A 13,444-nucleotide genomic window follows, 5' to 3' on the forward strand; every position below is an offset into this window, starting at 1 on the left:
AGAAAGGAGCTCTTGTCAACTATCTCTTTTTGTATGACATCTTCTCTAAGGCTTAATGTATGCTCTTAATACTTTGGTTGTGTTCATGATGTTTAAATTGCAAATAATGTACCATTTTGTCAATGTATGTGCATGGATATCTCACTCAGTTTCTAACATGTTATATAAGTCTATTGTGTGTTTAATAATTCTAGAAAAATGGAAGAAAAGTTAATGTTTTAAGAACATTGAGAAAGGTAAATTATACTTTATAAATACAGAGAAAGAGAGAGACAGAATACCTCGATTTTAGAGAGAGAGAGACAGAGAGAGACAGAGAGAGAGAGAGACAGAGAGAGAAGAAGAGACAAGACCTCGATTAGTTTGAGACAGAGACAGAGACAGAAGAAGAGACAAGAGACACAGACACAGACAAAAGAAGAGACAAGAGACAGAAGAAGAGACAAGAGACAGAGACAGAAGAAGAGACAAGAGACAAGAGACAGAGACAGAAGAAGAGACAAGAGACAGAGACACAGAGAGAGAGACAGAGACAGAGACAGAGACAGAGAGAAGAAGAGACAAGACCTCGATTAGTTTTTTAAATTGGCTATAGAAATGGCTCCTCGACAAAGGACGTTGTTCAACTTGCCTTGCTTTATCTAGCAAAATCCACTCTCTAAGCACTCCAATAAAAGGTAGTTGTCTAGAGATAGACTCTTACATGAAGCTGAGGAAGAGACAATATCGATTGAGATAGATGTGGATGCACCTTGATTAGATAAGGATCTAGAGATAGAGCAATCTAGGTAAGCTAATAAATGAGGCTTGAACAACCACATTTGAGTGGGTGTATTTTGATAATTCTATCACTAACAATTTTTTGAAAATATTACATCCATTTGAAAAGCAAATTTAGAAAATATTACATCCATTTGAAAAGCGAATTTAGAAAATCATGCTCTATCAACCTAATGCTCTTACAGATGTCATATTTGCAAATATTGTAAAAATGACATCCATTCGAAAAGCGAATTTGGAAAATCAAGCTTTATCGATATGCAACATAATGCTCATACACAACATGCAAAAACAAGAGGACATGTAGATGCACAATACATGTTTGGGGTCAAAAGGGTATCAATAGAGGATGAGAAGAACAAATTAAAGGAGACAGTTGATTAAGCTACTCTTTCTTGTCACAAAATTAACCTTATTGTTAGAAACATAGTTTTTTTGGGTAATGATGGTGCTAGTGAATGGGCTAGTTGGCCATACGAAATGAGCTAGTCCATACGTGATATCAATTCATTGCATTGCTCATACGATAAGTCTTTGCTTGGCTAATGTAGTAAACAGATCAACATCATGTGTACAACAAATTGATAAGATAGTGAAGTGCCTTGAAAAGCGCTTCATTAAAGAACCTAGAGTTGGAGTTTGGTTGTGAGGACTTACACATGAGTTGCCATCCACAAAGTGAGATGGCTAAGTAGATCTACTACTATTCATAAACTATGTGAATCTTACGACCCTCTGCTAGTGTTTTTGAAATTTAAGAATGCACATTTGTATGGAAGAGTAAGCAACTTTGAGTTTATATACTGCATTCATTTTGTGGGGCCAATATCCTTGAGAGATTAGCTATACTCAACAAAAAATTTTAAAGCAATTTTGTTGCCTAACAATTGTTGGGCTTATAGAAACAGAAATATGCCTAATTCATGTGAAATTCATTGAGAATCTAGAAGTCGATGCAAATTCTTCTACATGTGATGACATAGGTTATCACATTATTCCTAACCATGGGCCTCCTGAGGGCCAGCTCACTACCCTTTGTCCTCCCTTCATGGCAATAGGTATAGGCCTCTTTTTATTGAAAGAAAGCTTGATGGGAGACATGGATAAAGCTATTGAATTTCAGAAAGAGTTTGTAAAAGAATTATAAAAAAGTAGAATTTCTAACTTACACGGAGTTTTGTGAGCTTTCCTTTGGCTTGAGGGATTGAGGGTTCTACTCTTGCTTGGATCAAGAGTGGCCACCAATTCTTTGTAGAGGAAATAGTCAAAAACAAGTGAATTATCAAAGAATTCAATGTTTTTGGCTATGGGGAGGAGTAGAGTAGCACTGCATAAAACACTATTCAGCATTTTTGGGTCAATTTAGCTTACTTTTTGGAACTAGACTTGAATGAGGAGAGAGGAGAGATGAAATATCTCATTATTTGAGAGTTTAAAACTCCACCACACATGAAATAGGTGCTTCCTTCATGAGGGGGAATTCCCACTCTGAGGTGTCAAAAATTTATTTTTTTAGTATCTCCTGATAAATATTTTGTTTGAAAAGTTTCTAGATAAGGATCTCATAGGATGCTTGAAAGCATTGGCACCTTCTACCTTTCCAAAAGATAAACAGTTCAAAAACTATGGTATTGCTAAAATTGAAACATCAGCATCTTATTATGGTGAAGCAAAATTGCAAGAAATTGGAGAGGAAATTGGTCCTATTATGTGATAAGAGGGAAGTCAAAATTGAATAACAATATTATAAGAAAGTGCTAAGGCTAAACCATCAATTGGCCAAATGGGATCATGGAAAAAGGACTGTAAGGTGAAATGGGCCAATAAAGAGGTTATGGGCATGGTCTTATGTGGAGGCCAAGCATAAGTGAGTGTAAACAGGGGGCATAGGTATGTAAGACAATTATAAGACCTAATTGTAGACAACTCATAATAACTTTTGATCAATTATAAGACCTAATTGTAGACAACTCATAATAACTTTTGATCAATTCTAATCATGTCTTTCTTAGCAAGCTTTCATGGATACATTCTCCCATGTCTTAGACTCTATGTAACCGATGTCTACATGTCTCTAGACTACATGTAAACGAGTCTCCTCTCCCTCCCTTCCTTTCATTGGTATCAAAGATTGATCTTAATCCATTTTCTTGTTTTCTTGAATTTTCTCACATATTGCTATAAAAATTTTCCTTTCTCAAGAGAGTTATGGAAAAACCTTGGATTATGTCAATTTTTGCTTGGTTTTGCCAAGATTTGATGGCTATCGGAGAGATTTTAAAAATTTGGACCAAATTTTTGCAAGAATCTTCATCATTGCCATATGTGCTTTCTTGATTGCATTGATGAAAATCTAAGGTTTCTTGCAAGTTTTCATCATTCATGCATGCTTTAGATTTTGTCCATGATCAATGTACTAATCTTGGCCAAGTTGAATCACCATGCATCATGAATATAATAAACCTTTCTCGTTTTGATCATATTCCTCCCATTCCATGAATTTTCCATGAGAAGTGACCACCTTGGCAACGTCATGTATGCAATTTGGGCTATTGGGAATGAAAACTCACTTAAGACATGGGGAATGCCAAGATTGTCAATGAAGGCCTTGATAATGAATTGGTGGAAATGTGAATAGGTTTGATTGCATTGGATTCAAATTGATGCTTGTGAATACCTAACACTAATAGGAGTTTGAGCTGGATGCATTGGGTTGGTTGATTGGCACTGGAGAAGCTTGAACTAGCAAGCATTGTATGAAAATTTTGTAATAGCATGCTGTATAAATACCCCATATTATAAGTTATTTTGCTCTCTCTAAGCAAAATAACTCATAATAGCATGTTGTATAAATACCCCATATTATAAGTTATTTTGCTTTCTCTAAGCAATCTACATTTGGTTATCTAAAGCTCATAGAATCTAGATTGTGGAGAGGGTACCTTTATGGCATTGGTGAAGAGGCCAAAGGGGAGCATGGCTTGAACCTTTCAAGCCATGAGTTTTTTGTATGAAAGGGGATTAGGTACTCGAATTGAAGAATAGGCCCCAATTTTTGCCTTGGATACAAACCAAATAAGAGGGTAGGAAGTCTTGGCTAGGAGATAAAAGAAAAGCTCTTCTCCGACACCAGTCTTCTTTGACATAAACACAACCAATGGGGCAAGACAACAAAGGTCATGCAAATGGAAATGTGGTGACACTTTTGGGTTAATTTTTTGTTGCTTATTTCTTGTGGTATGGTCAATGATGTAATGGATTGCGAAAGGGATGCAGTTCTTGAGCTAGTTCTAGATTGAGATTGTGTTGCAAATTCCTTAAGGTCATGGCAAATGTTTACAAATTGAGGTCAAATTTCAGTTGTATTGGACAAGAAGTGGTGCACTGATAATTCAAATGCATTGGGGATGAGATTTTGTGGTTTGGGTGGTCATGGAAAATTTTTACTAAGTAAATCTTTGACTATTTTTTAAAGTGAACCCTAATTTAGTTAAAAAAATCCTAATTCTTGATTTGAAACCAAGCTCAGAATCTTGTTCCTCACAGTTAGGGCTACCCGTCAACCCCTCAAGCATTCAAATTAGAGGTCGACAACTTGGCCAAACCTTAGTGGTATAGTTGACTTTTTTGAAAGTCAACTATAGTCAAGACCGCATTGACTTTTCTCAATCTATTTTTGGAGATCCTTAAGCTACTCATTGTCGGGGCCTACGAGATGGTGTAAAGAATGCACAAAACGTAGCCCGTTCGAATAGAGTCACAAAAAGTGGATGTGTAACACAGAACCCAAAATAGAGTGATATAACACTTATGAAAAGTTAGATCCAGGGTGGCACATGTGTTCCTTGCATCATTACAGACACGACAAGATAAAGAACAACATTTGGATTCCATCTTGGCAGTCAAACATCAAAAGTTCATTTTTTGATAGAAAAGACAAAACAAAATATAGTATAGACTTGTCCGATTCAAAGATGGCTTTACGCCTGGTTTGTACACCCTAATACCTTTCTAAAGAGATGAAGATCACTTAATTCTATTATTGATTGCCAAAATTCCAAAAGGAATACCTGACACAGGAAAAGAGGCAATGCTTGAGGGAATGGATGATGTGGAAAATGATGAAAATGTACCTATGCCAGAGGAGATTTACTGATGATGGTGAAGGGTTGATGCATACTCATGTGGAGCCATCTATAAATTCGGGTTTGAATGTCAGTGCACAATGAGATGCAAAATTTGGTGGAAATATCGCACTCACTACTTGAAACTGTCAACAAAGGTCAAGCTAATTTGGTGGAAAGCATGAATAAGAACCAAGCTATTTTGGTCAAGAGCATGAATCGGAACCACACATCTTTGCTAGAAGCTTTCAAAGCACAAGAAACAAGTTTCATTGGAGGAAAGGCCTATGCAAGGAGATGAAAATGTGGTTGACCATGGAAAATACTTGAGTCCCTCTTGTTGACAACTCGAAGACTTCATGAGTCAACACAAACATTCGAGTGGCAATGTGCATGTAAGGAAAACTTGCCACCTAGTTCATTTTCTTTTGGGAGTTTTCCTCCAAACATTCCGTCTACATCACGAGGTGATGCTAAAGGGAAGCATGTAACTTTTGACTTTTAGATATGTTGATAGTTCATGGAATCATGATGACCCACCCATGAGGCTACGCATGGGTAATGCCAAGGAAAATTAAGATGAGTTCAAGGGCATAAAAGACAAAGTCGTTTGATTAAGCAATGAAGAGTATAAAAAATGGGTTGGCAAGGGATATGCACACACTTGGTGGAAACATTTGCATGAAAATGTTTATGAAATTACCACATGGGGTGATTTTAAGGGTGCAATATAAAATTAGTTCACTTCCAAGTTGAGAAATGACAAGTTGATTGGTGATTGGGATGACTTGGAATAAGGTTTCGGCAAGATCAGGGATTACTCATTCTCCATGTGGATGGATTTAGCAAGAAATTCAAGATGAATACATCAAGGGTATCAAACCAAACATTGGTGTGGATGTAAGATCAAAAAGGCCTTCTTCTCCCCAAGAAACAATTATGCACACCAAAATCTATGAAGACAAATATGCATATAGATGGCAAACAAAGAGTGGAGATAGGGCTGATTTGAATGCCTCAACTTTTGGAAAGTTTGTAAAGGATTCTCCATCAACTCTCACCATTCTTAGGTATTCTACCATCTATGGTGGTGGTTCAAAACAAAATTTCAATTTTGGGTCAAATCCTTCTAAAGCTTTAAGTGGGGATGGAAAGCCAACCAATGGAGGTGTCGACAAAAGCAAGTTCATGAAGGAAGATCGAATCAATGAGTTAAGAAGCAAGGGTCTTTTTCTATGTGGGGAGGAGTGGCATGAGGAACATTATTAGACATGCAAGTTTAGAAATATCACTATCAATATGGGCTTATATACAAAGTCATAAGATGAACATGAAGAAGACAATGAGACCTTTGGTGATTACAATGAGTTCATGGAAAGGGATGATGATCATGTACTAGACGGGAAGTTTCCTTTTGACCCCGGAGGTACTTTGCAAGAGAATATACAAGATTATGATAATGGAATGCCTATGTGTACTTTTGATAAAGTAAGCATGAAGCCAACTATATGCACTTTATCTCATGACTCTTATGCAAGATGTAAACACCTTGAGACTCAATGGTGTTTGCACTCAATGGTATCTCATGACTCTTATGCAAGATGTAAGGGTGCAAACACCTTGATCCACTCAATGGTAGAGTGGATCATGCTTTGGTGGGGATATCAGAAGTACGCATAGCTTTGTGAATGCAGTCATTGGGAAATCTTAAATTATAGCCCATACCTTTGATAACTTTTCATGAAGTTCGAGTGATGAACTAATGATGTGTCAAGAGGTGTGTTTAGAGCTTTCAAAAGAACACACATGCAAAGCTGATTTGCTTATTCTTGATGAGTTCTTGCTATGGGGACCATGAACACGGTTCTTAGATGTGATTTGGCTTTCGAGTCTTGGATCCTTCACTATGAATTCAAAGCAAATTTTTTTGTGGTTCATGCATTATGAACAAGGTATCACATTGGTTGGAGTGAATGCATCAAAGCTTACTTTGGCCACTTAACTTAAGACAGAGCTCAAGAACATGGTTTATGATATGTGTTATAGCTTTGCAAGGATGGAAGAAATGATTTTGATAAGAGGGAAATGCACTAGGGCATGCAAAATTTGTTGGATGAGTGTAAGGATGTATTTAGCATGCCCTAATGTTTGCCACCAAAAAGGGAAATTGATCATGGGATAGATATTGAGCCTAATTCTAGGCGCGTCAATAAGCTACCATATAGATTATCCAAAGTGGAGATAGATGAGGCAGTGAAACAAGTATAAGAATTTATGTTTATCCTTTTGCATCTCCAGTTCTCCTTGAAAAGACGTAAGGATGGTATCTTTCGGATGTGTGTGGATTACCGTGATGTGAATAAGAATTGTATTAAGAATAGATATCCCCATACCTTGCATAGATGATCTTTTGGATGAGTTGAAGGATGCGTGTTTCTTCATAAAGATTAACTTGAGGTCCGAATACAACCAAATAATGATGAAGAGTGGTGATGAGTATGATATGGAATTTAGGACCGAGAGGGGTCTTTATCACTATATGGTTATGCCATTCATATGCAATGTGCCCTCCACTTTTCAAGCCTTGATGAACAAAGTGCTTCAACCCTCTTTCTACAAGTATGTGTTGGTCTTCTTTTGATGACATTTTAGTTGTATAATAAGGGTGAGGAAGAGCACTTGGAGCATGTGCACGTGGTTTTGGATGCTTTGTGTGCCAACCAATTGTATGCCAAGGAAAGCAAATATACATTCATGGTGGCTAGTGAAGCGGAGTATATTGGTCATATTGTTGAAAAAGATGGCATAAAAGTGGATCCTAAGGTGGAGTGTGTGCAAAAGTGGCATATTTTAACCAATATAACTCAATTGAGAAGTTTCTTGAGACATGATTCATTTTATAGGAGGTTCATTGAGAGGTATGTGCACATAGCCGTACCTTTGATAGATAAGCTCAAGAAGGAAGCATTATTTTGGGATGAATTTCAAATAAGAGCTTAAGAGAATTCTTACATCAGCCCCTAATTTGGTTTGTCTCGATTTTTTAGATCCATCCACCACCATAAGGGAAGATGTATGTGAAAGAGGCATTGGTGTGGTATTGTATCAAGATCATGGGGTTATTGCATTTGGGAGCCGCAAATTACATGCGCAAATTGGATGACAAGGATATGGAGTTGCATGTGTATGATCAAGAGATGATTGCCATCTTGCATGCAATCAAGAAGTGGCACCATTATCTCATAGAGTACTCAAATATTTTTTATCACAACCAAATCTATCTCCAAAGCAAAGAAGTTGGGTGGCCACTTTGCAAAACTATGTCCCAAATGCATTGGCTCACCAAATTGTGCCCAAGAATTTTGCATAAGATCTTTCTATACTTGCTTCACATGGAATGGTTTAGGGATGGTCACCACCCATCTTTTGTTAAGAACAACGTTGAATCCTACATCCAATTGCTTATAAATCATAGCAAATTCAGAGCTAATCCCTACCTTGTCACATACTCGTCACATATGCCTTGAGAATTTGTAGCTGTGAAGGTATTGTTTACCTCCTTCAAGCATACTCTTGTAGCATCATCACCAATGGTTTTGAACTTGGGCTTTTCCAATGCAAACTTCACCATACCTTCACTTACCTCTTCACTCGGGTTGGAAAATATATTCTTCATGTTTGCACGTTGTGCATAGACCTACCGATTATATTGCCCACTCCACTTGGTCAACTTATGAAGTGGTTTGAGAAATGCTCACGTGCTTCTTTGGTTTTCGTTGAGGGTCCAGCAACAAAGAATTTTGCAAGAATTGCTATCATCTTTTTGTTCTCCTTCTCCAAAGCCTGTGTTTTACCATGCAGTTTTGTATTGTCTACCTTGACAACCTGCACTGCATTTTCCATAACATGCATCACATCCTGTAGATTTTAACACTCTCTCTCCTGTCACTTTGTGATTTTGTGAGCTCCTTAATCCTTGCATCCATGCCCATCATGGTGCATTGAACAGATGTGTAAACACTATGAGTGTGCGCTTTTACCGCATGAGTCGGAGCTGGACTTGTCGAACACCGTATGCAAGCCACGAATGGCTGCAAGCATACAACCAGAAACCTAGTAAGCTCAAACAGAAAGCAAAGGCGTGTCACTCACCGCTCAAACCGCCACCGTGAAGGATTCTCGCGTCGCAAGTGAAGAAGGAGCCGCCGTCGCCGCTCTACCGCCTCGCCGCCACACAGTGCGCGATCACTCTCTCTCTCTCTCTCTCTCTCTCTCTCTCTCTCTCTCTCACATACGCAGGAGAAGGGGAACGAGAAGATAAGGCAAGAGCACACTGTATTCAACACAATGAGAATGAGAGTTTTAGGGTTACACTCTTATAGGTGACTTAACCGTTCACACATGGGCGCCCATACATGGCCGACCGATCCTAACCCTTATCCTACTGATATTCAAGGTGCGCCTCTCATCGGCGATCACCCAATCCATTTATCCTTTACATATGGTGCCGACAAGCCCGGCCCATGACTCAGAATACTTAAATTAATTACATGACGTAAAACATAGTACGTCTCAATGTCCGTCTCATAGGTTAACATGCCCCCTTTCCTGATGTAGATTCCATCCTCGGAATCTATAGTATGGTAAGCTCGATAGGGTTTGTTGTGGTAGACCGTCTGCAAAACAGGGAAGTAGAGTGAAAGTATGCTGGAATTCAAAAGATATAAAGTGTAATAAATTCATGTATGCTAGACCACAATGGATGTTGCCATGAGAACTTAGTTTAAGGGGTCACATGAATGAGCTAGCGTAGCAAATTAACAGGAGTTTAAAAATATTGAAAGTAAATCAAGAGTTAGTAAGGTGTCGAAGGTTAATCAAGGTCTATAACTGGCCTAAGTCAAGGAAAATTACCCAGCTTAATAAATAAACAGATGATCATAATGTGTCTACTCTAGGAACAAGTTAATACCACGAGCCTAGGGACATAAGAAACATTAGAGTTACAGGAGCCTTTTGCCTTTATTTCTTTATGTACGTGACATTTTTACACACAATGGCGACCTCCCTAAGGCAAAACTAACATCGATCCTGGTACCATGTTTAACACAAGGCATTCTCCAGGAATCTATTAGTTCACCTTACCCCCTACCAACCCAGGGCATCAGTCTGGAGTAGAATACTCCTCGCCTACCAAGTGGCAATAAGGCAATAGGCCAGCATTAGAGCACATAATAGACTTGCATTGCCATTCATTGTAGGCTTTTAAAAAAAAAGTTATTTATTTTGATCTTCGCTCCTGAACTATAATGTGTTCTTATATCCTTTCGACAAAGGGGTAAAAGCTATGTCCTAGAGGTTAACACACACACAGCCAGGTTGTTCAAACATTAAGATGGTTATAACCCTAGACTTAAGACAACCATATTCTCAGGTTAACTAAAGACTTCATGCATTCTCAAGAATATATCCAATAAGGTTAAGCTCATTAATGATTTACACTAGCATGTCAGGCAACTTCAAAAACTAAGTAGTACTTTGACAAGTTCCATGTGGTCATGCCTTCAGTTTATGCAATTAATTGAATAGTAAAAACGAAAGAGAGTGGGCATGGAAGAATTACACCTGTATTTTGGAGATCTCCTTGATTCGATGAGAGAAATGTCGCAATTGAATGAGATATTTATGTATGAGTGGCTATGTCAAGACTTGAAAGCGAACCCACCTCAAACTTTTTAACCTGTACAACCAACTAACAAGCACTATACCTCGAGAGGCACATCAGTGTGAAAAATTAAAGACTCGTTTAAGGACTCCAAACTAGAAAAAACTTGAAAACACTAACCTACCTACCAGTCACCACACTACTACTGAGGATATGGTAAGAGGATGTTGTAGAGTCCTGGCTCTAGCCCTAAGGCTAAGCCTCTATCCGCATCATCCAAATAAATAAAGTCAGCCTCGGTAGTGCCATGAGTTTCTTCCGTCCATTCATCGTCGTCGTCAGATATATTTTTTTCGTTTTCCCATCCATCAAGAATGTAACCATGTGAGGATAGTCATCTTGTGGAAAATGAAAGTTTTGGGCTATCGGGGATATGTCCTCTACGGAGTAGGGGTCAGTCATGGTCAATAGGCGTATTATCCATTCTAATTCCTCAACATTTTCCTCTCTGGCTAGTACATCTATATGATCCAATTCAGTTTTAATTACAGGATAGCAGATGTGAAATATTTGAGAAAGGTACAGATGATACCTCTCACCAAAGGTGGATGAAGTGTGTGATGCTCTTGTGTTTGCCATATCTGCAAACACAGATATAGCATCAGTAGGTTTATGACAGGTCAATCTAGTTCCTGATTGTATACGGATATTTCTGCTCTTAATGTGCTCTTGCTCTTTTTACTATTTTTTATTTTTCTTTTCTTTTCTTTTTTATGTATGAAGCTATATATATATACATCCCCTTGAATTTGGCAATTACATGGTCAGGGGAGAAGGTTAGGGAGGGAGCATTAGAATGTCGAGCGTGAGTACATGCTCTCCCTTTCCTTGGGTAGATCATATTTTTTGCAATGATGTTGCAGCCTCTTGGAACCAATTTGTCCAGCGGGTCATAGGTGGTGATGTGGGCAGATAGCTTTTTATGACCCTTGTGGCCACATCAAATTGCAGAGATGGTAGTGTACGCTCCCATTGACGAATGGAGGAAATGGTTTCCAATGATACTTTTACAAAGGGAGACATAGACTCATTGGTCTCTTGTTGGGTGTCGACAAGAGTAGGTGTAGAGCATGAAGAAACTTCTATATCAACGTGTGCCTGGCATAAGGAGCTAGAAGCTTCATGTGGCTCCCCCCTTCCTGAGCTAGGTGTTATTGATCGATATCATTTGGGAATCCAAACTAGCTCTGGAAGAAGTGCGGAGCACTCTGTTACCTTTCCCTTACCACAGTCTTGAATTATCATTGGGGTGGCAACATTTGGTTTGTAAGGTTTTACAGGTGATGTAGAGGGATTCAGCTTATGCTTAGGGACCCAAATCTGGTCATTCCCTTCGTAGTACCCTTGGGCTACTAATAATTTTTTAGGAATCCATCATGATGTTACATTGCCCTTTCTCGGGTGGGTAGCTGCTTTCCTTCTACGAGGCTTCTTGTTTGAATGAGATTGAGCAGGGGAAGTAGCTGTTAAACGAAGCTTTTGGGACCCATTTGTATGTACTCTCTTTGGTATAGTACGTGGAGCCTTGGAGACCACACTGCCTGTTTCCACTCTTGGCATTGAAGCATTAGAGGGGTGGCAAACAATCAAAGATGGTTTTGCCACGACTTTGTGATTTTTCGTTATCTAGCATTTTGTCCAGAGTCGATGGCTTAGGTGCGGGATTTTGAGTGGTCAGACTGAGTGTTGGTCACTCGAGATTCCTAGAGGAGTGAAGGTCGGGTGGAACTTCTTCCTAACGAGACAGGCTAGAAACTTACACAGAGTTGAACAAGTGGTTGTACATGGGGCTCCTTGCATTCTGGCACACGTAGAGGCTACCACATTAGTGGCCTCAACAAGGATTCACAGGATGAGTTTGACCAGCTGTATAGGAGGATTTACCAAATTGACAACATCATCACAATAATGAAGTTGGCACTGTCCTTGCCCATGCCTTTGCCTCACAGCAGCAAGGAGGCATTGAGGTTGATTGGGATGATTTTGCTGAACACAGGTGTGCTTTTCAAAGGGGAGGTACTTCTAGCAGCACATGCATTAAATTAGAGGACCCAGACCCTTTGAAATTTGTTAAGGTCAAATAGGAAACGCCATGCAAGGCTGAGAGCGAGTTAGGTGGTGGTTTAGGAATAGACCTATTGACACCTGAGTGCATTGTTCATATGCAAGTCTCATATAGAACTTAGAAACCAATCATTTGCAAGCCAAATTTCAAGAAGCCTCCATCTTGGAGAGTGAAGCAGAGTAGAAGTGCGACTCCGTTTATAGCCACTTCTGATTGGATTTTAAGCAAAATCCAAAATTCGCAGAGCAAGGTACTCAAAACCGAGTTGCAAAAAGAGGCAGAGAAGATGCAAGGAGAGCTAGATACTGCTAGAAGTGAGTTACAGTCTGCAAAGCGCACTCGTATTGGTATTGAAGAGCAGATGAAGGGGAGCGATTAATTTGTACAAAACATAATGTGCGTGACTGATGCTCTTTATGCTCAGGGGTTTTATGTAGTTCATCCTGCTCCAATTGTGCATCCTTCAGCCCTTGCCAGCCTTCTTGTTAACATTTCATGGTAATATGCATTAGGTTTAGGGTTTTATATTGTTTATGCTTATGTACCAAAAAGCTTATATTGATCTTCTTGTACATTGTCTATACAAGTGTGTGTTTTGTGGCCTGGGCTTCAACTTGGAGGCATTGGATGTTGTGTTTACCCCTTACGTGCACACATACCATATGTTGTCTGCATCACATCACTTCTCCAACTCCACACAGTGCATGGCTCAGTTATGCAATGAAAGCATATCCAGTGACTGGATGGCTG

Source organism: Cibotium barometz, chromosome 65 (assembly GCF_041138505.1).
Source record: "Cibotium barometz isolate CiBa-2024 chromosome 65, ASM4113850v1, whole genome shotgun sequence".
Lineage (NCBI taxonomy): Eukaryota > Viridiplantae > Streptophyta > Polypodiopsida > Cyatheales > Cibotiaceae > Cibotium > Cibotium barometz.